Below are 26865 nucleotides of genomic sequence, written 5' to 3'. Positions count from 1 at the left end.
GCTCAGTGGGTTAAGGATCCGGCGATGCTGTGAGCTGTGATGTAGGTCACAAGACAGGGCTCGGATCCTGCATTGCTGTGGCTGTGGTGTAGGCCAGCAGCTGTAGCTCTGATTGGACCCCTAGCCTGAGAACCTCCATATTCGGCAGGTTTGGCCCTTAAAAAAAAAAAAATAATAATAAATGGAAACTTCAACTAAGAGTCCAGAAGCCAGAAGAGGGAGCTCTCATGCCCCATGACAACAGCAGAGCCAAACAGGAAGAAGAAAGACTTCCTTTTCTTGCCTGGTAAGAGTTCAGCCAATGAGAGACTGTCACAACTCAGCCAAGGAAGAGCCCCTATACTTGAGATCTCAGTTCCTCCAATGGATTCTCTGTTTACTATAGCCATCCCAATTTCCTTCTCCCCTCTTTAAAAGAGTTTTCCTCTCCTTTCTGCACAGAGACTTGCACTTGCCATGGTTATAAACTCCAAATTGCAATTATTTGCTGATCTGAGTAAACTACTTTTGCTGGAGAAATAACTGGCAGCCTATTTGTTTTAGGTCAAGAGGTATATGGTATAATACAAATTTCAAACTAGTGGAAATAGAAAGCTTTATTACATAAATGGTATATTGGTTCTAACCATTTGGAATACAGTATGATTAGAATGGTCTCTTTATTCTCAAAATCAATTCCATGTGAATATAAATGTCAAAAATGTTTAATGTGGGAAATGAAAACATGGAATTGGATGAGGGAGGAAGCCAACTATATTATTTTCTTCATGGGTTGACCTTTAATCTTGTTCCATCCCTAAAAGAAAGCAAAGAATAAGTAAATTGTGACAAATCTTTCATGTTTGCATCTTGAGGTAGTCCTCAACTTCTCTCACTTTTTGGAATACTATTTCCGTTACAGCATTGGGACTTTATCACATCAACTTTCAATTCCTGCAACAACTGGAAGCTTGGATCCTATGAGTCCATGATGAGAGACGGCACTTGGCTGAATACTTAAGTTCTTCTCAAGATAAGTCAGCATTTCTCATCACTATTTTATGATACAGTCGTACCTTGGTAGCCTTAGGGGATTGGTTCCAGGACCCACAGCAGATACAAAATCTGATGATGCTCAAGTTCCATAGTCAGCTCTCTGTATCCAGTGGTTCCACATCTGCAGCTTCACCAACCTCTGATGGTAAACATAGCACGGGATTCACAGTTGGTTGAATCTGTGGATGCAGAACCCATGTAATACCTAATATGATTTGAGATGCCCCTATTGAACAATAAAAAATTGATGTCCTTTGTTTCTGGTTCCTGGGAGGGAGAAAGACCCTAAATCCTTGGCATTTCCTGAGTAATAGGAGTATCTTTGTTATTCGTGAGACCCTTGGATCATACCTGAGTTTATGCTAATGAAATGACTTCGGATGAAAGGCTGGTCACCAGAAAGATACCCATGTGATTAAAGGGTTGGGGCTTTAAGCCAGACCAACCTTCAGGGAGGTAAGGGGGCCTGAATTGAATTCAATCGTGTGGCCAATGATTCAATCAGTCATGTCTACATGTGAAAACACTGGACACTGATTTTGAGGGAGCTTCCTGGCTGGTGAATGAGACCAATACTGGGAACGTGATGTCCCCTGATCCCACAGGGAGAGCACATGGCAGCTCTGTGTTTGGGACCCTCCCAAACTTTGCCCTACATGTCTTTTCATTTGTCTGGTCCTCCTAATTTGTATCCTTTACTATAATTGAAAGTATGGCATTTTCCTGAATTCTGTGAGTTGTTCTAGCAAGTTATCAAATCTGAGGAGGTGTCATGGGAACACCTCAGATTTGTAGCCATTTGGAGCAAGTGGCCTGGGGACCCCCAAACTTGTGCCTGGCATGTGAAGTAAGGGCGTCTTGTTGGGGACTGTGTCGTTAACTTGGGCATCTGACACTTAACTCTGGGCGACTGTATCAGAATCACACTGCGGTATTCCAGTCCCTATACATCTACACTCGTGTCATTCCCTTGCCAGGGCCTTGCTGGGATGCTCACGTCTGCATGATTTCATAAAGGTTAGAGGCCAAGGGAGGGCAGATTTACCCAAAGAATCAAATTCCAATGCCTTCTAATATACATCCCTGAATTTTTACAATTTCTTGCTTGTTGATTATCTGCCCTAGCTTTTGTTTCTCTGATTTTACTAGATTATCCAGATTTTGGCAAATGCTCATGATATAACTGCATGAGTTTAACCTATATACCTTCAGGATACATTTCCTGCTGCCTCCATTTTTCCTCAGAATGTCCTTAGTTGTGTGTGTTTGCGTGTGTGTGTGATGGTCATCAATCTGAGTTTTCATCAGAGGTTTGCCATCTTGATGTTTCCTTTACACAAGCAAAGCAGTGAATGGATTCTACAGAACAAATCAGTGAGTGACTATTGTGCAATACAGATCCCTGCTACAAGTTCAAATATACATTGCTTAAATTCTCTGAACTGGAGAGAACATTTTACTTTCCCACTGTCATTTTGTGCTGGGACAAACTGCTTCTCTAGACTGTCTTTAACTGAGCTGCAAAGGCTACCCACTCCACCACAGATTCTCATTGTGCTGAGGATTCATGTATCACTGGCACTTCCCGTCTCTCACACACGGCAATACTTCTCAGCAGTGGTCACAGCCTGAGATAGTTCCTTTCTCACTAGGGCCTCCTTTCTCGCCTCGCAGATTTTCTTCAGCTGATTCTCACCATGGCTTTAGTTGACTGCTGGCTTCTTGCTACCCAGCAGCCAGGGTGGTACAATGATGCAATAATCAACCACATTTCCAATTTTGTTTTAGCTTGTTCAAGAGCAAAGCAATCATTACCTCCAGGTCCTGGAGGGGGGCTTAACTACCTTATTTAATTTTATGAGAACGTTTATGGGAAAAGGGGCCAGATCTGATCTATGTCCTTCTGAGCAGAATTGAAGGCCACCCACCCTCTGCTACTATATAATTATCTGCATTACATAAAAAAGGAGAAAAACTGTTTATACCCTGGAATCTTACTTCAAAGGGGTTCTTCTGGTGGAAATGTGATGAATAATGTTACTGCCCCAGGATGACAAAGGATAGTGCTGACACCGGGTAGTCTTGTGATGTGTGTCATATTTTAGATTATAAATATAAGTGATCTCTTTCTCTTTCTGACGTACTTCACTTAGTATGAACATCTCTAGGTCCATCCATGTTGCTGCAAATGGCATTATTTCATTCTTTTTCATGGCCGAGTAGTATTCCATTATATATGTACCATATCTTCTTTATCCATTCATCTGTCCATACATGGAACTTAGATTGTTTCCTTGTCTTGGGTATTGTCAATAGTGCTGTAATGAACATAGGGGTGTGTTATCTTTTTGAATTATAATTTTGTCTAGGTGCATGCCCAGGAGTGGGATTGCTTGATCATGCAGAAAAAAGATTAGAAGTTTTTAAAAATCCATACACAATTTATTAAAATCAAAGACTACAGAGAGAAGATATTCAGTAAGTGAGAAATAAAGGATGTGCATCAAAAATAGTTGGGTTTTATTTTTCTGAGCCAGCCCCTCCCTTGTTTCCATGCCCTTCTTTATATTAAAAAAAAAAATTCAGACTTTGGAGACATTTCACAAAAATCCTGCCAAGGAAAATACCAAGAATTCAATGGGCACAGGAGCCCACAATGCAATAAAGAGAAAGCCACAAAATGTTTTGGATGGCTTTAAAAGTATGTTACATTTATCATTGTTGATTATAAAATGTGCATGAAATATCACATTCCTAATGTTTTCCTCAACCAAATGGAATCTGCTCTGTGTTCCAAACTGCTAGACTATGAGGAAATTCAACCCTAGTCATTAGTGGGGCTCCCTCCTCCCTTCATGAGATCATAAAACATCAGGGGTTTATTCAGTGCCAGAAAAGCTGAGAGCAAGGCCAGGTCCTTAGTAACCAGTGGTGGCTGTCACAGCTCAGGCTTGCTATAATAAAATACCACAGACCAGGTGGCCTAAACAGCAAACATTTCTTTCTCACAGTTCTGGAGGCCCAGAAGTCTTAGAACGAGGGGCTAGAAGATTCAGTGTCTGGTAAGAGTTCTCTTCCTTGTTTCCAGATGGCCAGCTTCTCTCTGCATCCTCACATGACAGAGACAGAGAAGGGATCTGGTCTTTTCCTCTTCTTATCAGGGCACTAATTCTACCACTGGGGCCCCACCTCATGACCTCACCTAAACCTAACTACCTCCCAAAGACTCCACCCCCAAATACCATCACGTTGGGGATTAGGGCTTTGACATATGAATTTAGGGGTGATACAAACACTCCATCCATAGCAGCAGCCATGGTTTCCATTGATCCCTCTTCTTTCAGAGGTTTCTGTCAAACCCTGGTGTCCTCTGGATCAGGCACTGCCCCTTATGGATGTCCATATCACTGACCACAGAGTTCCCCTGGGGTACCATGTCCTGTGTCCCTAGTGGAGAGAAACCATGCCCGGCCTCTCTGGGCTTTGTCCAGCCATCCTTCAGCCTAGGTATGCCCTGGGAAAAATCAGAAGCCTGAGTCTCCACTACTCATTGAGCAGAAGGTACCAAATTTCCAGATCCCAGAGAATCTCAACCTCCGCTAAGCACATACCCACAACCCACTTCTGTCTCAGCCTAGATGTTTATACATGACCCTAACACCAACACTCACCCACCCTCTCCATATCCAAAACAGAAGCTCAGAAATGAGAACAAAAACTTCATAACCTTCTCAGTGAGGGAAATACACATAGAGCAACAAGAACAAAACAAAAAATAATTCCATAATAAATTATCCTGCCACAAGCCTGACAGCTAAAAGAATTCTAATGAAATGAAGATTTGGCAAATACTGTAGCCACACTGGCAAAGTAAGTTAATGAGATGGATTCTTACAGAGCTCATCATGGACACGAAGGCTGTGGACTAGGTAAAGATTCAGCTGTTCCTGTTACCTATCACTGCATAACCACTCCAAACCTAGTGGCTTAAAACCACTCACTGCATAACTACTTCAAACCTAGTGGCTTAAAGTTAATGACTTTGTCAGTTGGCAAGTCTACTCCTATTGATATCAATTGGGGTCACTCAGGGCCATCATTTGGCAGATGAGCTAGTCTAAAGAGTCCAGGACGGGAGTTCCTGTTGTGGCTCAGTGGTTAACGAATCCCACTAGAAACCATGAGGTTGCAGGTTCGATTCCTGGCTTTGCTCAGGAGGTTAAGGATACGGTGTTGCCGTGAGCTGTGGTGTAGGTTGCAGACGCAGCTCGGATCCTGTGTTGCTGTGACTCTGGCGTAGGCCGGTGTTTACAGCTCCAATTAGACTCCTAGCCTGGGAACCTCCATGTGCCTCGGGAAGCAGCCCTAGAAAAATGCAAAAAGACAAAAAAAAAAAAAAAGAAAAGAAAAAGAGTCCAGGACAGTTTCCCTTACACCTCTGTCTCCTTGATGGGGACAGCTGGGCTCTGCTGGTGGTTGACCCCAGGGCTGGACACGGCTGTTCCATCATACAGTCTCGGGGAATTTGGACTTCCTGCATGGTGGCTCAGGGCTCCCAGAGAGTGTTCCAAGAGATAAAAAGTAGAAGTTGCCTAAGTCTGGAAAGTGGCTCAGCATCAGCTCCACCAATTTTTGTTGATCAAAAAGCCACAGAGGGAGTTCCCGATGTGGTTCAGCAGATAAAGAATCCGACTAGTATCCATGAGGAGGTGGGTTTGATCCCTGGCCTCACTCAGTGGGTCAGGGCTCTGGCGTTGCTGTGAGCTGTGGTGTAGTTTGCAGATGCAGCTCAGATCCCTCGTTGCTATGGCTGTGGTGTAAGCCAACAGTTGCAGCTCCATTCGACCCCTAGCCTGGGAATTTCCATGCCACGTGTACAGTCCTAAAAAAAGAGGAAAAAAAGCCTCAGAATTCATCTAAATTCAAGGGGACCCCACTTCTCAATGGGACAAACAGCAAAGGATTGGTGGCTGTCTTTAATCTCCAGGTGACTCCAGGTGAGTTGAGACCTGCCTTAGCAGTGATGCCTCTGAAACCGAGGGCTCTGGAGACAATACCAAGAACACCTCAAACTTGATCAAGTGTCTGTCTGGTTGATGTGAGAAACCCACAGGTCTCACTGCTGGATTGACAGAGGCTAATGCTCATACTCAAGAGTCCAGCTAGTATTTAATGAAAGAGGCAGCAAACGGAGGGCTCACAATAACACAAACCCATCTAATCCATTTCAGTTTTTGCGGAAGCTGAAAAATGCATGAGATCAATTCAGGATGCCATTAAACAGGTGATCAAAAAAAATTGATTCATAGAAGATGTCAGGAGCGACAAAGCAGAAAGTCCTTCATAATTTACATTCTGCCCCGCCTCCCCTCCTCTCAATAAGAAAAGAACAAAGATCCCATGAGGAGGGCACCGAGCACAGTGGGCACTGAAATAATAGAAGACTGTTTCCACCCCTTACTCCATTTTGTAGTCTCATTTTCTTACAGTTAAATCTTTTGAAAAATATACACAGGAGTTCCCGTTGTGGCTCAGTGGTTAACAAATCCGACAAGGAACCACGAGGTTGCTTGGATCCTAAGTTGCTGCGGCTCTGGCGCAGGCCAGCGGCTATAGCTCCAATCAGACCCCTAGCCTGGGAACCTCCATATGCCGCAGGTGCAGCTCTAGAAAAGACAAAAAAAAATTAAAAAATAAAAAATATACACAAATATAACATCCATACAGAAAAGCACACATTTACCAATGAACTGAGCACATCCATGCTACCAGCACCTAGATAAAAGAGAACATTCCCAGGATGCCAGGGGGTACCCCTCGTGTCTCCTTTTAGTCACTACCCTCCCCAAAGAGTAACCACTCTCCTGACCTCTACAGTTTTGCCTGGACTTGAGCTTTTTATAAGTGGAATCATACACTATGTGCCCTTTTGCACCTGGCCTCTTCCCCTTGACTTGTCTCACGTGGTGTCACGTGGGGCTCTAGGAAGATTTGTTTTCTTCACCGAGAAGTATCCACCGCATGAGTCTGCTCCAGCTTTCCTCCCCTGTGGAAGGGTATAGGGTGGTTTCCAGTTTGGGCTACAGCATGTTCCCTGGGGGAGCAGCTCTCTCCCGCCTCTGGCTGAGGCACAGGCTCAGCTGTGAGGCCTCTAAGGCCTCTGAGGCCTCACCCTGTGGGCAGCTCCACTCGGTGCCTCCCTCTCAGGGGCTGCAGACTCACAGAAGCAAGACAGAGGTCTCTCTCTGATGCCACAGATCTTTCTACCATTTCTGCCCCTTCACCAGGGCTCAGCCCAAGGACCCCATTCTTTAGGACCCACAAGTGTCCACAGCCTCATCCTTCTGCCTTCCAGTCCGAGGCAGGCCCTTTCCTTCATAGGGGAGGAGGTGGCTCTTAGTCTCCATTTCTAAGTACCAAGCTGATGCTGTGAATCCATTCATTTTCCTCAAGGGTCTAGGGTTTGAAACTGAGGAGCTATGAGAAGACAGCAGGCCCTGCCTTCCACCCTCTCTCTCCACATCGATCCCTCCTTCCTCCCGTCTCTTACCTACAATGTAGGCAGCACTATGTTGAACATGGTTCTTTTTCTAGAAGATCCTGGCATTTTCTCAGTTCCACACCAGAAAATAATACAGCTCCCAAGACTCTGAAATTGCTTCAGACGTACCATCCACGTCACCCTCCAGTGTTGTGACCCAGGCCGGGGGCCTGTGGTGCTTCACAAGGAGCCAGAGTTGGGAGGTGTTTGTGGAGTTCAAGCTGGAAAGGTCCCCTTGGCCCTGCCTTGCCCCACTCAGCAACCCTGCCAGCCCTCACCCAGCTCCCCAGTTGCTCTCCTGCACACCTGAAGCTGAGCCAGCCACAACCCTCCTCAGATGGCCACACTCTCTTCTCGTCCAGGCAGCATCTTCCCTGAGCCTCCTTGAACCCTGCACTGCCTGGAGCCCCCACCAAGGGGGTGTCTAGAGCACCCACCAAGAGCAGGAAGGATTTGCTGGCAGCTAGGCTTCTCTGTCCTAGTGGAGGTGTTTGCTGGAGGGCAGTGTAGCCAAGGTAGAGGCCCCCACACTGACTGCACCTCCGCATCCCTCTCCGCCTGCTGCATCTAAAGCTCAGGACAATCTCATGACCTTGGTTACCAGGTGAGGTGGAGAGGGTGGCGTTTGGCTAGTGGAGATGCATGTGAGCCCACTCATTTCTCTCTGACCCCACGCTGATGGGCAACTGCAACGTTGCATAACTACATCTGAAGCAAGATAGAACTCAGACCAAGGCGAGAGATGAAGTTGACTACATAAATTAGGGAAACGGAGGCCTGTTTAATACCGTAATCATATAGAAACTAAGTCAAGTGTGCACTCCTCACCAATGCTCAGGAGGCCAACACAGACCCAAGATGTGGAAAGGGCTCCCCCTGGTGGCACTGCCCCAAGATGTGGAAAGGGCTCCCCCTGGTGGCACTGCCCCAGGTTTCCCCATGGAACTGCAAGTCCCAGCTCAGGCCCAAAGCCCAGGCGCGACAACCTGCTGTCTCAGGCAGAATCAGAAGACCTCATTTGCTGCAGGGCCAAGTTGTGACTCCTGGCATTCTCTGTCCTGAGGTGACACCCAGTTCCAGGAAGAACTGGTTTCTGGGACAAACTTGCACAGGCACCTCCAGAGACAGTCTGGCCAGGCGGGTAGCCCAGTGTGTCTGCTGGCAGCCCTGCTGAGCCTGATTGCAGGGCATGCCAGTGAAAAGGGAGCCAGGGCCTCTGGGTGGGGCAGAGGCTGCTGCTCACTGCCCCTGAATTCATAGCCAGGAGGGCACTCCAGTGGGATATCTGGTTCTGTTTTTATTGCAAAAGAGGCACCACTTTGTATGGAGCTCTGTGTTCTGATCACCTTGCCCAAGGCACAAGAAATAGCCTGGTGCAGCAGGAGATGGGGAAGGAGCTGGGGCTACATATGTGCTCTGCCTCCAGGCAGGGGTGGGTGTAGAATGTTGGACAGTTTACTCATAGGGTCCTAAGGACATGGCTACATAATGCCCCAGACGCATCCTGGCTGCCAGATACACCATCATCTTCTGCAGGGATCCCATATTTCTGAGATTTCTAGGTGTCCATCTAGCAACTCTGTCAAGCTACCAGTATTTGCTCTCATACACTTCCTGGTGCTGGATCTAGCCTGGCTTGAGACCCCTGATGAAATATTGGCATGGAGCCACCAAGTAGAAACCTTCCTCCTGTCCCAGAGCAGCCACCGCAGGGCTCCTCTGATGCGTCCTCATGTTGGGTGGAGGACAGCACCACTTCTGCTCTCATCTCAGATAACTGCTGTAGAGCCTGCAACCTGATCCAGCCTTGAGAAAGGTATCAGAGCATGATTGGAGGGACTTATCAGAGTGGTTCCCTAACTCCTAGCAGAGAGCTGCAATAATGCCTGTACAAAAAGACACAGATACACAAGTGAAACAGAATAGACAGTCCAAGGCTTCCAGTACAAAGCAATGATGGATAAAATATTATAGAAAGTCAAAAATTCATATTTAACCAGGGTAGACAATCCTCACGGGTATTCTCAGAAATGGAATATAAAGGCAAAAAATAATCAGGGCTGAAGCTGTGCCCTGTTGGAATCTGGATATAGTCAAAGGCAGATGGTGATTTAAGTCCTATCGACTGATGAGAAAGTATTAAACTGCCCACTTGAGATGGGGGACAAGAATCATGTTCACTGCTCAAAATCCAAGAGCCACACAACTGACCTCTTCCCACCATCTTCAAGAAAATAGACTGAGGAGTTCCCAGGTGGCTCAGTGGGTTAAGGATCCAGCATTGTCATTCCTGCGGTGTGGGTTCAATCCCTGGCCCAGGAACTCATGCATGCCATGTGTGCAGAGAAAGAGAGGAAGGAAGGAAGGAAGGAAGGAAGGAAGGAAGGAAGGAAGGAAGGAAGGAAGGAAAGAAAGAAAGAAAGAAAGAAAGAAAGAAAGAAAGAAAGAAAGAAAGAAAGAAAGAAAGAAAGAAAGAAAGAAAATAGAGTGAAATAAATTTCTACTGACTTAGTCTGGGACTATGGCCTCTGGATAACCAAATGGACACCCATGTGGCCTTAACCCAGCCTCCTTCTGCCCTAGGGCTGGACCCGTGTCATCCCCAGGGTCATGCCAGGGCAGGAGCCCTGACCACCACTTGGGACAGGGCCCTGGGGCAGGGAGGAGTGAGGTAGAAATCCTGGAAATGAACCTGCAAGCTAAAATCACCAAACACACAAAAACTCACACTGAGAAAGGCAGTCAACAACACTAATACTCCAGAGGCAGATTCATGTCAGATAAAATGAAAAGAACAGAACAATGAGAAAAAGACTTTAATATCCTCAAAGAGATGACTGAATAAATATTGTTCATCAACCCCCCCAAGCAATTAGGAAATAGAAACCAGCAGAAAAGTGCCATCACTAAAAAATGGAAGAAAATATACTTAAATAAATGATTTGGGAGAAACGTTTGATTATTTGAGAAAACACATACGCAAAACATAATATACAAAAAAAAATCCAAATACTTTCAATTCTTTGAAAAGAAAAGGGTGTTCTAAGCTGGCTAAAAGAAAAAAATGGACCAACCAAAGAAAGGAGTAGACTGATAAATTTAATCACAAAATTTTTTAAAATGTTATAGTTAATAGAAAAAAATTAGGAGTTCCCATCATGGCGTAGTGGTTAACCAATCCGACTAGGAACCACGAGGTTGCGGGTTTGATCCCTGGCCTTGCTCAGTGGGTCAAAGATCCGGCATTGCCATGAGCTGTGGTGTAGGTTGCAGACGTGGCTCAGATCCTGAGTTGCTGTGGCTCTGGCGTAGGCCGGTGGCTACAGCTCCAATTAGACCCCTAGCCTGGGAATCTCCATATGCCCTGGGAGTGGTCCTAGAAAAGGCAAAAAGACAGGAGTTCCCGTCGTGGCACAGTGGTTAACGAATCTGACTAGGAACCATGAGGGTGCGGGTTCGGTCCCTGCCCTTGCTCAGTGGGTTAACGATCCAGTGTTGCCGTGAGCTGTGGTGTAGGTTGCAGACGAGGCTCGGATCCTGCGTTGCTGTGGCTCTGGCGTAGGCCGGTGGCTACAGCTCCGATTCAACCCCTAGCCTGGGAACCTCCATATGCCGCGGGAGCGGCCCAAGAAATAGCAACAACAACAACAACAACAACAAAAAGACAAAAAGACAAAAAAAAAAAAAAAAGAAAAGGCAAAAAGACAAAACAAAACAAAACAAAAATATATATATATATATTAGCAAAATATTATTCATTTTGTAGCTAAGGTCACAAGTTCTGAATCCAGACTTTCTGGGTAGGACCTTGGACAAGTTAATTGACTTCTCTATGCTTCTGTTCCTTCCATAAAATAATAATGCACCTGCTTCCTGATGGATCAGGATTCACCAAGCTACTGAATTATTACATGTAAAGCTTTTATCGCATGCTAGAATAGTAACTAGCACATAGAAAGCACTTAATAGCATTTTCTGATTTACACTGTACCAGCTAAGAAATTCAGACACAAACAATTCACAACAGAGGACCCAAACCTAACAATTTAGGGAAAAGTTCAGCCTCACTAATAATGAAAGAAAATTCAAAAGAATTTAATGTTGACCTTTCTAGCTGGTAAAGACTTTAAGATGACAATGGAGCATTCCTTCTCTAACCATGAGGTTATCGTGTTGCTAAAAATCTCCTTGGATAAAAATATTGTGCTTAGGGAACTTAGGGCTTTCTGCAAAGTTAGGGGTAGGAGAGATCAAAATCTCTAGGAAACCTATGTCCTTTTAGGTTTTATGCCACCTCACCAGTAGGATGGCTACTATCAAAACAGAAAACAGCAAGGGTTGGTGAGGATACGAAGCAACTAGAACCCTTGCACCCTGTTGGTGGGAATGGAAAACAGTGGAGCCACTACGGAAAACAGTGCAGTGGTTCCTTAGGAAATTAAAAATAGGGGAGGTCTCTTTTGGCACAGTGGGTTAAGGATCTGGTGGTGTCGCTGCAGCAGCTTGGGTTGCTGCTGTGGTGCAGGTTTTGATCCCTGGCCTTCTACATGCCATGGGCTCGGCCAAAAAATAAAAATAAATGAAATACAAAATAGAATTACCATGTGATCCAGCAATTCCGCTTCTGGGGATAGGCTCTTTGAAAGCAGAGTCTCAAAGAGCTATTTGTACACCCATGTTCATAACAGCATTGGTCACAACAGCCAGAAGATGAAAGCACCCCAAGTGCCCACCAGTGACTGAATGAACAATCGGAACGTGGTCCATGCATACAATGGACTATCACCAGCCTTAAAAGGAAAGGAAATTCTAACACATGCTACAACACGGATGAACCTTAAGGATGTTATGCTACGTGAAATAAGACAGCCAAAAAGGGCAACTACTGTAAGATTCCCGACACACGAAGTAGTCAAGTTCATGGAGAAAGGAGGAAGGAGGTTGCCAGGGGCTGGGGGAAGTTGCTACTTCATGGGTACAGAGCCTCAGTCATGCAAGATGTACGATGGATGATGGGGACGGTTGGTGGCGATGACTGCACAGCAGGGTGACTGTACTTCACACAACTGGACTGTACAGTTAAAAATGGCAAAGACGACACATTTCATATTATCTGTATTTTACCACCTTTTAAAAAAGAGTTTAAGAGTTTTTGTTATTGTTGTTCTTTGGCCCTTGTTTCTTTGTTATTGAAGTATAGTTATTGAAGTATAATATCATGTTAGTTTTGGGTGTACAGCACAGGGTTCAGTTACTCGTTTTCAGCTTCTTTTCCTTTATGTGTTATTACAAATCATTGAGCATAGTTCCTTGTGCTATATAGTAGGTCCTTGTTGGTAAGATTTTGTTTTACTTATTACTACTTAACAGCATTCCTTTATTTAAACATTATAAGGGCATTATGAGGGTCTTAAATATAAAAGAGAAATGTAAGGAGGAATTACACTCCTTGGACAAATCGAAAAAGTCCTCCTAGAAGAGATGGCAGTGTTCCATTGTGGAAAGAGTATAGTCTTTGAAGCTGTAATGTGTCTCAGGGAGATCTCGTTTTTTATGTTTTAAAATATTCTTTTTTTTTTTTTTTTTTTTTTTTTTTTGCTTTTTAAGAGCCACAGCTGCAGCATATGAAAGTTCCCAGGCTAGGGGTCAAATTGGAGCTACAGCTGCCAGCCGCAGCAATGCAGGATCCTTAACCCACTGAGCGAGGCCAGGGATCAAACCCACAACCTCATGGTTACTAGTCGGATTCATTTCCGCTGTAGCACAACGGGAGCTCCCTAAAATATTCTTCATTTTTACTGAAGTAAACTCATGAAGGGATGATCAGTTGGACCAGAGTAACTGCCTCCTGAACAATGACTGTCCATTCACCCTCCCTTATTGGAGAGCAGCCTCCAAAGGCCTCCCTCTCCTGCAGCGGCAATGAGATGTTTGTACATTAGTTCTAGTTTATCACCGCTACTGAGCCTATGAAGAAGGATTTTATTTGCATGGAGTTCTCCATCCAGACACTCAGCACCTTTCCAGTTATCAGTAGGAGTATGTAATGCAAACTGCGATTCTGAAATGCGCTTATGAATCAGAGAAAAAGAAAGTGTGACACAGGCAGAACGTGCTCTCAAGGTCAAGGCAGGAGGAGCGGCTTGTGCACTGCCCTGGAACAGCCCCAGAATCAGATTCTGATTCTCTGGAGGGGGTGTGGCCCAGTCCCCGGGGTGTGGGCAGGGCCAGGCGGGCTCTAAGGGGCTCCTGTGGAAGGGGTGGGATCAGGGAAGGGAGACTTGGCTTCTTCTTGGGCACCTCCCACAAGCACCAGTTGGGCCATGGATGAGGGTTTCCATTTCCTGGCTTGGAAGGTCCTCCTTTTGCTATGAAGTCAAAGAAGTGGACTGAACTGAAGTGGGATCCTCATTCCACGTCGAGGCAACATGGTATGTGAGGAGGAACACGGCCCTTAAGTGTCCTCTCCAGAGTCATCTTCTTCTCCCCCTCCCCTCCCACTGGTCCTTCCAGCCTGGAGGTCTGTCTCCCCTCTGTCCCCACCTGCCCCTTGGCAGCTGTCTTCATTCAAGTGTTCATCACTGCTCCCAAAGACAGTGTCAACAGCCTCCCAACTGTTTTTCCAGACTCCAATCCTGATCCTCTCCAACCCACCCCGGCACTGCCTCTGTAGCATCTTGCACTGTGGATGAAGTGCCTGGCTTCATCGCAAGGGTGTGTTTGCTCTGCCTTATACACCATTTTATCAGATCACCAAGATCTTGGCAACCACCAGCCAGCAACTGACATCTCTGCAGCGTGGTTCCCATTACCCTGCTTTCTCCTTTCTTCATCAAACCCTCAGTGTTTGCCTGTGTATAAGAATGAGCCGGCTGGAGTTGCCGTCGTGGCGCAGTGGTTAACGCATCCGACTAGGAACCATGAGGTTGCGGGTTCGGTCTCTGCCCTTGCTCAGTGGGTTAACGATCCGGCATTGCCGTGAGCTGTGGTGTAGATTGCAGACGAGGCTCGGATCCCGCGTTGCTGTGGCTCTGGCGTAGGCCGGTGGCTACAGCTCCGATTCGACCCCTAGCCTGGGAACCTCCATATGCCGAGGGAGCGACCCAAGAAATAGCAACAACAACAACAACAACAAAAGACAAAAGACAAAAAAAAAAAAAAAAAAAAAAAAAAAAAAAAAAAAAAAAATGAGCCGGGATGTTATCCTGCAGCTTCTCCATTTTGACATGTTCCCCACAGTCAAGGGGGCTTTAGAGGGATCCTGCTTTGCGGGGACCTGGGGAGCCATGGCTCCCTCCATACACTGGGGCATGGGGTGTTCCCTGGGGCCTCAGGCAAAGTGCCTCTCCTGGCATTTCCACCTTGTCCCTGTGGGGCTCACAACCAAACTTAGAAAGCTCCTCCAAGGCTGGAACTCTGCAGCGTTTACTGTTTACTCCCAACCCCTACACAGTATCTGGGATGTTTATTGGATGAATGACTCCATCCATCCAAGATAAATATTCGAAAAAGTCCTGTAAAATTCCCCAGGGTCGAAAGTGTACAGAAGCACAAAACAAGCACTGAATGTTTTCACTTTTCTCAGTTCCCTCTTGTCATAACCACTCTCACGCCGCCTCCTCCCACCTCCTCAGCCTCAAAGACCCATAGCAGACTCTTGGGCACCCCGACCTCAGACTCCAAAGCCCACAAGAGCCAAGTCCTATCCAGATGTAACCAAGAGGGACAGACCCAGGGATCAATTGTGCTTGTCCTCAGCCTCACACAGGACACTCAGCACTTCTCTTCACAAATGGAATACATATTTTAGTCCAAAGATGTAATGTTAGCACGAATTCCTCATCGATCTCTTCATCCACTCATAAATTCAGTGGCTCCATAGTGAGGAGTTTGTAGCCAAGGGAAGTACATATTAGATGCAGGTAAAGACAACCCGCTTCTAGTTCCGACTCCCAGGGAGCTTTCTATACAGCCACAGCCACGGGAGGGGAAGAGAAATCCAGGAGGCCTATCTCAGGAATTTTAAGGTTAAAAAAGTTATTTCTTGGAGTTCCCGTTGTGGCAAAGCAGAAATGAATCCGACTAGGATCCATGAGGTTGTGGGTTTGGTTGCTGTCCTGGCTCAGTAGGTTAAGGATCAGGCATTGCTGTGACTGTGGTGTAGGCCGGCAGCTGTAGCTCTGATTAAACTCCTAGCCTGGGAACTTCCATATGCTGCGAGCAGCCCTAAAAAGACAAAAAAAAAAAAAAAAGGTATTTCTCTGTACTTCTATGGAGAGGAAACTATATCAAAATATCAACTGTTGCTTAGAACAGATACTTGGAATGTGATTTCTCCTGGGCCTTTTCGGCATTGATTAATAATGTTTTGTTGGGGGGTTTTAGAAAGGCTGTCTTCCCCTACCTTTAAAAAAAAATTGCACTCAGTTATGCCATCTGGTGGCCAAATAAATTAGAAACATGAAATTACACAGTGAGCTGGGGCAGGGCCTTTGTAGTTGCAGAAAAAAACGTGTGCACACGTCCTATTTAGCGTTATTCCTTTTTGTCTTTTACATTCCCATTTTTCCATTAGAATCTATCAATCACGCCGTAAGTGTCAGGGCATTGAACTTGATGGTATCTGGATCTCTGCAGGGAAAGATAAGGAAATTTGTCTTGGTAGGGAGGTCACCTTTGCTGGTGACCAATTGTGTCAAGTTTCCAGATGACGGAGTGAGACAGAATCTTTTTAATGCTTCCAACTTCTCAATTAGAAGCAAGGTGTTAGAAGGGAATAGGGTGGAACAATGTGATAAGCAGGATTCAGAATCCAACACCTGAGAAAGAATGTAAGAGAAAATATAGCTCTTCTTTTTCTTTCTTTCTTCTTTGCTTTTTAAGGCCACACCTGCAGCAAATGGCACATGGAAGCTCCCAGGCTAGGGGTCAAATCGGAGCTACAGCCACCAGCCTATGCCACAGCCATAGCAATACTGGATACAAGCTGCGTCTGTGACCTACACCACAGCTCATGGCAACACCAGATCCTTAACCCACTGAGTGAGGCCAGGGATCCAACCTGCATCCTCATGGAGCCTAGTCAGGTTCGTTAACTGCTGAGCCATGAAGGGAATTCCAAAATATAGCTGTTCTAAATGTGTTCAAACTGTCCGGTCTCCACACCATTGTACTAAATAAAGAAAGAAAGAAATAAGGAGTTCCTGTTGTGGCTCAGCAGTAACGAATCCAACTAGCATCCATGAGGTTACAGGTTTGATCCCTGGCCTCGCTCAGTGGGTTAAGGATCTGGCATTGTTGTGAACTGTGGTGTAGGTCCCAAACGTGGCTCAGATCCCACGTTGCTATGGCTGTGGTGTAGGCTGGTGGCTACAGCTCCAATTGGGCCCCTAGCTGGGAACCTCCACATGCTACAGGTGCGGCCCTAAAGACAAAAAGACAAAAAAGAGAAAAAAAGAAAAAGGATCCATGGTTGCCATGAGCTGTGGTGTAAGTCACAGACATGGCTCAGATCCCGCATTGGTATGGCTGTGGCGTAGCCCAGGAGCTGCAGCTCCGATTCTGCCCCAGGAATATTCATACGCCGCAAGTGCAAGTGTGGCCTCAAAAAGCACAATTAGTCAGTCAATCAATAAATCAATAACAGAGTATCACCAACTCACTGCCAACAATCTTTGAGGAGTCGCAGAGGGGCAGAGAGATGTTAGAAGGCAGGAGATGGTGTAGCTCTGACTTCCAAAGATGGGGAAGAGAGGAATGTTAAAAATTACTCATCAGTGGCCTGTGTTAGGCAAAAATCCTCAAATGAGATGTAAAAAAGGTGTTTTGTGAGCCCTTAGGAGAAGTCAATGTGGCCACCAAGGTCTCATGGGGACTCAGCAAGGGAAGGTCATGCCAGACTGTCCTCAAGTCATGTTCTCCTGTCAGGGTTGTGGACTGACAAAATGAGGCAGCGTGATAGACAAGGGTCTGCATTTGATTATGGCATTTCATGTCATCTCAAATCACATCCTTCTAGAACAAATGGTGACAGATGGAATAGATAATTGTACAGTTAGGAGAAATTGGAGCTGATTAAATGAAAGTATCCAAAGGTGCTAGAAGGTTCTCACCTCAGTCCTGCCCTGTTCAACATTTGTATCATGGCTTCTGTGTGTTTAGCAAGTATGTGGATAGCACAGAGTTTTGTTTTGTTTTGTTTTTGGCTGCGCCCACAGCACGTGGAAGTTCCCAGGCCAGGGACTGAACCCTCACTACAGCAGCAACCCAAGCCACTGCAGTGGCAATGCCGGATCCTTAACCCACTGCACCACAGGAGAACTGCTAGCACAGAGTTTTAAGAAATAGAAAGTTCACTGGCTCCCAAAACCAGTACCCATCCGGACACAGACCCAACAGATTCTCATAGATAAAGCGGGTCTTTCCATTCTCTGTCCCAGATCCCATTCTCTTGTTTAATGAGTTTTGCCCAAGGTTTCTTCTCTCTTTACAGCTGTACTAAAACTTGCCTTTCTTCCCCAGATTCTCTGTCTCTGTGCGGGAAAGCATTTCATCCACCTGAACCTCAAGGATTCCTTCCCTGTCTCCCAGTGCCCCAACCCAAATCAGATAGGCACATTTTGGTTCTTACTTTACAACAGAAACTCTGCTGCATCCACTGGGACTGATTCCCAATCTCTCTGTCTCCCCCCCTCACTCCCTCAGAAGTCTCCCATGATTTTCATAATGACTTCCTCTCTGACCTCTTCCTAACCTCTCAGCCATCCCTTCCTGGCCTTCTCAGGCATCTTGTCCTCCCCTCACCCTCTAAGTGTTGGGACTCCATCTCCAGTCGTCTCCCTCCTCCTCCTCACACCCTCCCCGGGTGACCTGGAGCACTATCAGCGCTTTAATTCCCATTTACATACCAATGACTCTGAAATCTACTCTCTAGCCCACTCTCTCTCTCTCCTCAGCTTCTGATTCTCATATCAGATTGGTTGCTAGACATCTCCATGCTAACACTGTCAGAGCAGGGAAGTTCTGTTTCTTTCCCACCTTGTTCCGGGCCCAGTCCAGGAATTGAGGTATCCTTTGAACCTACTCTGTCAAGCTCCTTTTCCAGACAGCTCACCTCACTCGATCTTGTTTGGGCATGTGTATAAAAGCACTTTGAACAATAGCAAGATTCTGCATATGGAAATTTGCATCACTGGGAGTTCCCGTCGTGGCGCAGTGGTTAACGAATCCGACTAGGAACCATGAGGTTGCGGGTTCGGTCCCTGCCCTTGCTCAGTGGGTTAACGATCCGGCGTTGCCGTGAGCTGTGGTGTAGGTTGCAGACGCGGCTCGGATCCCACGTTGCTGTGGCTCTGGCGTAGGCCAGTGGCTACAGCTCCGATTCGGCCCCTAGCCTGGGAACCTCCATATGCCGCGGGAGCGGCCCAAGAAATACCAACAACAACAACAACAAAAGACAAAAGACAGAAAAAAAAAAAAAAAAAAGAAATTTGCATCACTGATACATAAATAGCTGATGCTGGTGCGGAGGCCAAAAAAAAATTCATCACTTCTTCCCTGACCACACCCACCACTTACCTAACCAGGTGTGAACCTCTGACTCAGTGGCTCCCCAGGAAAGAGTTATTCAGAATTCCCTTACTATAAGCAATGAGAGGTGGTAGTGATTTCTTTCTTTTTTCTTTTTCTTTTTTGGCCACATCTGAGGCATATGGACATTCCCTCAACAGGGATTCAAATCTGAGCTGCAGCTGCAACCACACTGCAAATCCACTGCAAGGGCCCTCACCACCACAGAGACAATGCCGGATCATTAGCTCACTGCATCATAAGGAGAACTCTGGTGGTGATTTCTTTAATAGCTTGTGTCCCTCGTGAAGAAGAGTTCTCTGAGCATCTGGTTTTTAGCCACGCCTTTTACTTCCTGTCCTATATGCATGTAGCAGAGGCCTACATAGGAGGCATTTCTTCAGGAAATATGGAAAATCATCTCTACTTTCTTTAAATGTATTATGCTCGGGGTACGTCTGTCCTTTCCTCCCAAATTGGCACTTACAGTTGAATTCAGTAAATATGTATCAGGCTGGTACAATGTGCCAAGGGCGGGCCTGACTACAAGACAATTCCTGCCACAATTCCTGCCTTAAGGAATCTGAAGGGTGGGGCAAGCAGTAAATCTAATGCAAGCACATGCCAGGTTGCTGATGATCACAGAAGCCATAGAAACTAAGTGCTGTGAGGCTCCACAGAAGGGAAGCATCTCCATCCAAGGGGACTCCATAAAGGCGCCTGAGACAGACCTAGAAGGATAGATCATTCGACAGAAATAAGCAAGAAAGAATGCTCATACGCAATGACGAGAGAGAAGAATGACAAATGGCAAAAGGCTATATTAGAAGAATATCTTTGGAAAACTGTAAAATAAAGAAGAATAGTAAGGAAATTTTCTTTTAGCTAAGGCCAAATACTGAGACTATAGACATACCCCAAGAGATAGAGAGAGGCAAGGTCATGGGGAAAAGATTATTAAAATATTAGTACAAAAGGTGGAGGGGAAGAGGCAAAATCTCTGTCCCGTTACTTTCACAGCACCCCCACACCAGCCACCCCGCTCTTTTGGAACTTCTCTTCTCGCCATCATCCGTCAAGAGGTGTTAGTGGCTCCCAGACCCCAACTCCATCCAGCGCCCCAAGGAGGACACAGTGCTCACTAAGCAAGAGGTTGCTGCTGTGTTGATCCATCGCTCCTGGTTTGGTACAACGTTGTCCATAGTGTTGCCTCGGGCCCAAATGTCCCAGTTGTAACTGAGAACATTCTTTCTCGTTCTCTATTGTAAATGAAAAGAAATGAAGTTTCATGAGGACAAGAATGCTGTGGACTTGGTGACCTCATGTGGTAAGCTTGGCAGCAAATGCTCTCAATTCCCACTGGGAAGATGCTGAAAAAACCGCAGAGGAATGAGGAGTGCTGGTAATAATTATAATTGCTAATGAGGTTGGGGATTTTCACACACTCTTCCTGCTAAGTAGTTACCAATTCCCCAGTTTACAGAGGAGGAAACTGGAGCTTAAAGATGCTGTGTCCAACCCCCGCACAGAGAAGCAGGGGTTGAGTCTATTTTCCCAGAAGCCTTGGCAGTGCCTGAGGGACTGGGTAGCATGGGCATCTCTCATATATTTATGAATTTTGCATCTGGGAAGCAGTTTGGGGAAGCAGCACTGTAAGGCAGGGACACAGCAGGTACTGTTTACTTAGCTCCAAACAAAATTGCATAGAGAGAGGGGATCCTGGTTCAAGTTGCGTTTGGCTTAGCCAAATAGGATTTTATTTTCTTATGCAGTATTCTCAAAGACTGGAGCAGACAGTCCGGAGTTGATGCAGCTGCTCAATAAGTCACCAAAAATCTAATCTGTCCATCCCTCTGCCTCATGGGTGCAAGGTGGCTGCTCTGCCCTCAAGCATCACATCCACATTTCAAGCAGAAAGGAAGTGAAAAGAAAAAAAGGCAGGAGTTCCCTTATGGCTCAGTGGGTTAAGGATCTAGTATTGTCACTACAGTGGCCCTGGTTATATCTGTGGTGTGGGTTCAATCACTAGCCTAGGAACTTCCACATGCCATGGGCACAGCCAAAAAAAAAAAAAAAAAGGCATATCGCAACTGAATCTGTCTTAAAAAAAAAAAAAATCAATCTGAGGGAGTTCCCTGGTGGTCTAGCAATTAAGAATGGTGCATTGTTGCTGCTGTGTCATGGGTACAATCCCTGGCCCAGGAATTTCTATATACCTTGGGCAGATGCAGCCAAAAAAAAACCAAAAGTCAATCAGAAAACTAAGTGAATTCCTAAAAGCACATTTCTAATGACTCATTAGCTAAACAGTCATGTGGCCAGCCCTAGACAAAAGGGGGTCCAAGGAAGTGTTTTAAAAAAGCACACTGACACCCAGACACGGTTGAGGTTCCACTGTTGAGGGAGAAGAGGACAGTAGAATGTGAAGCGGCCATCAGCTCAGCCTCCCAGAGTATATCAAGACACACAGCCAAAAGCCGAGATGGAGGAGGCCGATGAGAAAGGACATACCAAGTAGATGAGAAGGAGGTGATGCCTAAGTAATTAATTCTCCATTGAGCTGCAGGTACCTGCACGACTCATTCTCCTGTTCCTGTGGGTGACACGAGGCTGATGAGGCATGCCTGAGTTGTTTCACTTGCCGCAGGCCACATAGAGAGTTAGTAGCAAAGCAAGAACCCAAGTCATTTCCTAAGTCCAAACCTGGGTTCTTTCCACTACCCTATACATGTGCAAACCACCTTCAGCAGATGCTTGGCGCTCCAGGAGGTGCCTGAGGGGCTCTGACCTATATCCGGGGCAGGTACACAGGGGGCAGTGCTCAACGCCTCCACCCTCTTCTCCCAGAGAGGTTCCGCCTTCATGTTTCTGTTATGTAGTGAGATTCTCTATGAGATTTAACTTGATATGTGGGCTAATCTGTCTATTTAAAAAACAAAAACAGTCTGCTCTGCAACTATTCTGTACTTTCATTATTCGTTGAGCATTTTAAGGTCAGCTTATTTCATACGTTCATAGAGTCTCCAAGTAAGAAGGTGTGATCAGTGCACATGGGGCTCTAGCTTATCCCAGTTGGGTGCTAGTATCAGAAGATGTCACTCTCCAAGAGGACATTAAGATGAGTCAGGCTGGAGTTCCCGTTGTGGCGCAGTGGTTAACAAATCCGACTAGGAACCATGAGGTTGCAGGTTCGGTCCCTGCCCTTGCTCAGTGGGTTAATGATCCGGCGTTGCCGTGAGCTGTGGTGTAGGTTGCAGACGCGGCTCGGATCCCGCGTTGCTGTGGCTCTGGCGTAGGCCAGTGGCTACAGCTCTGATTCGACCCCTAGCCTGGGAATCTCCATATGCCATGGGAGCGGCCCAAAGAAATAGCAAAGACAAAAAAAAAAAAAAAAAGATGAGGCAGGCTGTTTATAAGAACCAACTGTACAGCACAGGGAAGTCTACTCAATAGTTTGTAATAACCTATATGGGAAAAAGAATGGCTGTATGTCTGTCTAACTGATTCACTTTGCTCTATACACCTGAAATTAATACAACATTGTAAGTCAACTATACTCCAATAAAATTATAAAAAAAAAAAAAAAAGATGAGGGAGGCTGAGGTCAGACACCTGCAGAGGCAATTTGGAAATGAGCTGTGACTAAACTGGGATATTCCTGAGTACCCCTCAATGGAGCAGGGCATAGGCTGGACCCCACATGTGCTGGGCTACCTCTAACTCATAGCAACACACAGGGAGATGGCTTCTTAACAGAAGGTGTTGGTCTGCTGAGAGGAATAGAATGTGTCTGCCTTCAGCTTGTTTTCCTTCAATAGCCTGATCGGCTTTGTGGAGGGAAAGAAGGAATGGGGTGGTCAGTCCAACCTACAGATCTCTGGCTCTCAGAACAAGCAGGGGCGAAATCTACCAACCACCCTACAGGGGAGACTGCAGCCAGCCCACAGGGCACCTTTCGGTGCATTTTAAAGACTCCTCCTCAGAGTTCCCGTCATGGCTCAGTGGTTAATGAATCCAAATCTGACTAGGAACCATGAGGTTGCGGATTCAATCCCTGGCCTTGCTCAGCAGGTTAAGGATCCAGTGTTGCCGTGAGCTGTGGCCTACGTTGCAGGCGCGGCTTGGATCTTATGTTACTGTGGCTGTGGTGTAGGCCAGCAGCTGCCGCTCTTATTAGACCCCTAGCCTGGGAACCTCCATATGCCCTATGTTTCTAGTTTGGCCCTAGAAAAGGCAAAAAATAAATTTAAAAATAATAATAATAAAATAAAGACTCCTTCTCAGGGTGAATTAAGTAGGAAAAGGCACTTCCTCTGGGCACAAGCAACCCATAGGCCTACATGCTTGGCAACAAAGGGCACTTTTTGTGCAAATTAGAAAAAAGGGCCCCTTCCTCTGGGCAAGCAGCCCCCACACTGTGCCTGGGTGTGAGGCCAAGGGAGCTGAGCACAGGCTGGAATTCACCCCTACTAGTGACTCACCCCAAAGTGCCAGCTCTTCCTGTGCTTCCAGTTACCTGTTGGGGTGCACAGGTCTGCATTCTATTTATCAAAGTGTTTTCAGTTCTGGGCAGCATCAGCCTTGGAAGGGTGGAGGAAGGAGTGTGGAAAGTCTTCCTCCCTCTTCTTTTTTTGTGACGTATGGACACAGGTTTGTGCAAACACACACACACACATATGCACACATGTGCACACACACAGTCAGAGGCCTGTAGGGTAGAGCTGAAGCCACTGAATGTTTCAGGAAGAATAATAATGCCTAAAAATAGAACTGTCGGGAGTTCTCGTCGTGGCGAAGTGGTTAACGAATCCGACTAGGAACCATGAGGTTGAGGGTTCGGTCCCTGCCCTTGCTCAGTGGGTTAACGATCCAGCGTTGCCGTGAGCTGTGGTGTAGGTTGCAGACGCGGCTCGGATCCTGCGTTGCTGTGGCTCTGGCGTAGGCCAGTGACTACAGCTCCAATTTGACCCCTAGCCTGGGAACCTCTATATGCCGTGGGAGCGGCCCAAGAAATAGCAACAACAACAACGACAAAAAAAGACCAAAAAAAAAAAAAAAAATAGAACTGTCGGCAGATTTGGGGGAAGGGGATCTTACTACTCATAGTTCCTGGAATAAGGAATCAAAGTGTGGTGAAGTTCAAGGAAGCTGATGTTGGGCCCGTAGATGTTCTCTGGAGCTCTAGACATTCAAAGAAAGGGCATCAGACAGCCACCGTGCAGAGACCTGATCTCCATTCCCCAATTCCTCCATCCAGCAGAACCCCAGTTTTATTTCTATTAGCAATATTCCTCTGCTTTAAAAAAAATTCTTTTTTCCTCAGCCTTTTGTCCTCTACCCAGGTGACAAAGTTCTGGCCAAGGGGTTACCAGCCTAAGTCACTAAATGGACTTGCAAGAAGAGTTCTTTTCTGGAGCCAACTTTTTGGGGTTTTTTTGGGTTTGTTTGTTTGTTTTTAGCTTTTTAGGGCCGTACCTCTGGCATATGAAGGTTTCCAGGCTAGGGGTCGAATCCAAGCTACAGCTGCCAACCTACACCATAGCTGCAGCAACTCGGCATCCAAGCGGAGTCTTCAACTTACACCACAGCTCATGGCAACACCAGATCCTTAACCCACTGAGAAAGGCAAGGGATTGAACCCATGTCCTCATGGATCCTGGTTGGGTTTGTTAACCACTGAGCCATGACATGAACTCCTGGAGCCAACTCTTGACACCACATTCTAACTTACTATGAGGTTCTGGATGCAGGACAGGGTCACCCGTACAAATGAGAACTCAGAAGGTTGCAGGGAGCCAGGTTCCTGCTATGCTAGTAGGAGCTCTTTTCTCACCTTGAGAGTTATTTTAAATGCAGAAAAATTGAACCCCTAATTTGTTTGATCACTGTTTTTCATGTTTCTGTTACTACCAAGTAGATGCCATCCCCCAGCAAATAATGACCGTAAAAGAAGGCTATTTTGGCTCATTGGGTTTCTTAGATCTCATCCATAGGAATAAGTTGTTAGTGGATGACACAAACAGCAAAGCTACTAATAAGTTCTTGATAAAGTAACTGCCCTCATCTTCTGTGTACACACATGAAACACTTGCAAAAATACAATGATCTTTCACAGACCTTTTCTGAAGATTGAGGATTCAGTGGTCCTGAAGTTATTCAGCCTCACAGCAATGCCATAAACACTAGTCTTCAAGTGAACCGAAGGTGGGAGGAGAGGGTACAATGGAGAAAGAGGTGAGGGGGAGAGAAGGCAGGGAGGGAGACCAGAGTCTTTGTCAATAGCAAAGTTTGCAAACTCAGCCGCCGGCCTGAGCAAAGCAGGAAATGCAAACGCCGTCACAGCACTTGGGGGGTGAGAAAAACAAGGCTCTGGCTGTCTCTTTGTTTGCCCACTTTGGAGTAAACATGTGGGTAGGGACTAAAATGTCTGTGCTAGAGGAAAAACAGCTGCTCAAGCTAAATGATAAATGTCAATTGACATTTTCCCTCGGGATTAAGGAGGCCAGAGTGTAGACTCTGGTGACCTGAGAAGGGCAGCTACCATCCGGTTCCCTTGTTACCAGCAATGAATGTGGGCCCCACAATGCAGATAGTCTAAATTTTTTAAAGCTGGAAATCTGGATTTTTTTTGTGTGTGTGTACAGTTGCCCATTTTTAAATGTTGGGAATGCATTCAATATTTTTTTAAACATTCTGTTAGCAAATTATATGTTTCTGAAGATATTCAGGCAGCAGGCCATCAGTTTGCACCCCCTAGTATGCGGAATGGTTGGGATAAGAAGCTGTTGCAAAGAAATGCAGGGGTCAAGCAAGAGCTGCCTGAAGGTAGGTGCGGCAGAGGAGGAGACGGAAAAGGCCAAAGACGGTGGAATGGGGAGTTCCCCTCATGGCGCCTCAGAAACGAATCTGACCAGTATCCATTAGGATGCAGGTTCCATCTCTGGCCTCTGTCAGTGGGTTAAGGATCCAGCGTTGCCGTGAGCTATGGTGTAGGTTGCAAACTTGGCTCAGATCTGAGTTGCTGTGGCTGTGGTGTAGGCCAGCAGCTGTAGCTCCGATTTGACCCCTAGCCTGGGAACTTCCATGTGTCGAGGGTGCAGCCCTAAAGAGCCAAAAAAAAAGGAAGAAAGAAAAAATATTGAGGAATGTGAGCAAGAGATGGGGAGGGAGTGAAGAAAGGAGGGAGAAGGTCAAGAAGATAAAGACTTGAAAGGAGGAGACTAGACAAGGTAGGAGTGAGTAGGGAGGGGTTAGAGTTATTCGGCAGAGAGAGACAGGAGTATGCAGGGACTGTGGGGAGAACAGCGGTTCTGCATGGAGAAGGGAAAGCCCACCATTGTCTCAGCCTCTGGCCATCGCTTTTTCTTTTGACAGTCACATAATTTAGGCTCCCACTTGTCTACAACTGCAGGAAGTCCAGAGCCCTGATCCAGGAGGTGCCATCATTTTCCTGGTCAATATTACCTCTTGCTTCTCCTTTCTCTCACCATCTCCCTGTGAGAGTCCAGCTTCTTCAGCCTTTCCTTTCCTTTACAAGCTGACACTGGGCTAGTTGTCAAATGAGCTTCTGTGGAGGCTTGAACTACAGATAAGCAAGTAAATAAGGGAAATTATAGCCCAGAAAAGGAGACATGGTGGAATTCCATGTCAGAGATGGTTATTCCTTTTTTTTTTTCTTTTCTTTTTGGCCACATCCATAGCATGTGGAAGTTCTCAGGCCA

At 46.1% G+C, this 26865-nt stretch overlaps 1 long non-coding RNA gene across 1 annotated transcript; it reads right to left on the bottom strand.

Annotated features, from left to right (window-relative positions):
- Positions 1–578: 578 nt before the first annotated feature.
- Positions 579–25454, bottom strand: LOC102164321 (uncharacterized). The gene is made up of 3 exons (XR_304362.4): positions 25262–25454; positions 1056–1214; positions 579–796 (listed from the first exon to the last, which is right to left on the bottom strand). It is a non-coding gene; the product is annotated as an uncharacterized LOC102164321 (long non-coding RNA).
- Between the last annotated feature and the right edge of the window lie 1411 nt (positions 25455–26865).

The sequence above is a fragment of the Sus scrofa genome, chromosome 7 (assembly GCF_054392235.1).
Source record: "Sus scrofa isolate SSC_HxYL_T2T_F1_AM1 chromosome 7, Sscrofa_HxYL_maternal_Yorkshire_Landrace_v2.0, whole genome shotgun sequence".
Classification (NCBI taxonomy): Eukaryota; Metazoa; Chordata; class Mammalia; order Artiodactyla; family Suidae; genus Sus; species Sus scrofa.
The sequence above is the reverse complement of the archived record's forward strand: the minus strand, read 5'-3'. Positions and strand labels throughout refer to the sequence as shown.